The sequence below is a fragment of the Gavialis gangeticus genome, unplaced genomic scaffold (genome assembly GCF_001723915.1).
Source record: "Gavialis gangeticus isolate Ggan-Ray unplaced genomic scaffold, GavGan_comp1, whole genome shotgun sequence".
Taxonomy (NCBI): domain Eukaryota; kingdom Metazoa; phylum Chordata; order Crocodylia; family Gavialidae; genus Gavialis; species Gavialis gangeticus.
The window spans coordinates 56,639,739-56,642,549 of NW_017729006.1; positions in this window are offsets into that span (position 1 = coordinate 56,639,739).

The window sequence follows — 2,811 nt, forward strand, 5'->3', positions numbered from 1 at the left end:
GGTGGAGCTAAGATAATACTAAGCACTAATAGCCTTTTTTATATTAGAAAAGAGTCTTTTCTGTCATTTAGTTTTGTAACTTGTCAGTAGTCATTAAAGCAAGCCTTTCTGCTATTCATCAACCAAGTGTTGCATCAATTCATAAAGCACTAGGTTAGAAATTCAATTTTTAAGTGCAACACTCCACCTCAGGAGAAAGAATCTACACCATACCTAATCTCAGCAGTGCTTCACTCACTAGCTTACACCTGAGTAAATCTAGGCCAGAGTAAATGCATATGTAGACTTGCCTACTGAGCAACTATGAGCCAAGGCCCACCTGGGGCCATAAGCTAGGTATTCTCCTGCCTATCTTACCTTTACAGGAGAATCTGATAGTGTTGTCAGACCAGACTCAGCTGACTAGGCACCACATATATGAGACAGTGGAGTCACTGGTCCTCCTTTATCCACTAACTTAGTGGTTAGAGCACTCAGCCAGGATGTAGAAGACCTGGGTTCAAGCACTTCCTCTGCCTGAAGATATTTGAACCTACCTCCCAAGCAAATATTCCAACCCCCAGGGTCAGAGGGTATCCTACAATGAGATGCTTTCAAGCCTTCTGTTTGGAGCTGTTCCATCTTATATTGCAGTACTTAAAATCGCTGAGCCTCAGAATGTTTCTATGGTCTAGTGCAGAGATGTCAAACTCATTTGGCCCTGTGGGCTGCATCTGAATTGCCAGGTTTCCTCAAAGGCTGGATGACCTCCAGGTCTGGCTTGCGGGGCTTCTCACCACAGCTGTCAGAGCTTCCATGTTGGCACCAGCACACAAAGAGTTAATACTACCACCACCCATCCCCTGTCATTGAGACTGCCAGGACCACCAGGCTGAAACTAGCTCTGTCAAATTCCACAATGGAAGTTAAAAAGCAGCAGTGTTAACTCCCTTTACTGCTGGTACTGCCATAGAGGGTCCTTTGCTGCAGACAACCATAGTGAGAAACCCCAAGGGACAAATGACCCACTTTGTGGGCTGGATCCAGCCCATGGACTGTATGTTTCACAATCATGGCCCAGTAGTTAGGATATTCATGGGGTGGGGGAGGGGGGTGGGACTTTGGGTCTAATCCCAGCTCCCAGGTATGTTTAAATCTTTTATATTAAATGTTTGTTGGACTCCAGACAGGAACAAATGTTTCCATGTTCCATACTGAGTACCCTGTCCATTAATGATAGAGTCCCACTCTTTCTTTATCCCAATGAATATTTAATTCTTCCAGACAAAGTGGGAGAGCTTCAACAAAAGGAATTGAGAGTATGCCAACCCATCCCCTGGACTGGAGTTATTCAAAACCAGGAATAAACCTGCTCAAACTTTTTCAGAGTCAGTTACACCGGGAGTGTCTACATGTACCCCCTATGGCATCATTATTACTGCACTGTCATTTAGTACTTCCTTTGGGAAATACTAAATGATGACGCAGTAACAGCCCGCACTGTGCCATCTGTGCATGGTTATTTTTAGCTGCTATATCGCTGTAGCAATGTGCTCTACCAAGGGTGCACATCACTCCAGCAGTGTAGCTGCAACATCACAGTTTTTGCCTGTGTAGGCATGCCCACTTGCATTCAAGTCTGGCCCTCCTTTCCCTGCAAATGAAAGCAAGAAATCACATACCATGATAGACTGCTTCTTGTATTAGAAGCTCTGAAGGGAGTCTGGGAAGAATTATACCAATACTTCACAACATCACTGATTTCCATGATAAGAGGAAAATTATCCATCTCTGCAAGCAATCATCCTAGATCAGTGATTCTCAAGCAGGGTGCCGCATCACCCTGGAGTGTATTGTGATTCTTTGAAAAGTTGCTGTAAAATGTTATCACTGTTAGGTGTGCAAACATGATTCACAAGATAGATGCAGAGATTTCAAATAGGAATCCATAGTGTCAAAACATTCTGACCTGTTGCAGTCTTTCTGAGGTTTTTTTTTGCAGTGGAAAAAAATTGCTGTTTTTCTGGCATTTTCCAAGGGGTGCCTTGAGTCTGTCAAAGGGCATCTTTATTCTAAAAAGGTTCAGAACCACTGTCCTAAACCATGTACCACTAGGACTCTAATAATGATGTTCATCTGCTTTCCTACATTGACCAAAGAAACACACAGCTTCATTTTCTCCAATTCTTGTATTACTTTCCATCAAATGTTCTTGTAAAGGAGTGAAATAGATTAGAAGTGCTTTATGATGCTGCTGTTTCAGAGACAAGAATCCTAATTAATTTCATTCTGTAGCTAGTACTTCTAGAAGCATGGAAGAAGAACACAGTGGAGGCAGTATATATATGATATGAGAGCAAAAGCAAAACAGAAAGATGGGAAAGAAAGATGACTAGAAAGTCTCCTGTGATATTTGCTTGCATAAGGAAGTTTAGAAAACACTGACATTCTTGGAATATATCCAATGTATAGTAAGCAACTTCTGTAATTCCCTTAAGTGCCCAGAACAAATGTTTTGCTTCTCTGTTACTGGCTGAGTCATTTTGCAAAGCAAATACGCTGGACAAGGAAGTGGGAGTGGAGAACTGACAAAGGAAGGGGTCAGTGCAGAGAATCATGGCCCTGATTTGCATGTGCAAAAAACTGCCCGTTAAGCTTCTTCTGTATTAGACCCCAAAGTGCACGTGAAACGGGCAACAGTTCAAATAAGAAAGAGTCCTTCTATCTTCCAACAGTCATTTCCTCCACCAGACTCCCTGTGTGTAGATGAAACGAAAGGTGTGTGTGCACAACATTTTAAAGTGGGCTAAATGCTTTTGCACTGCTTTAATG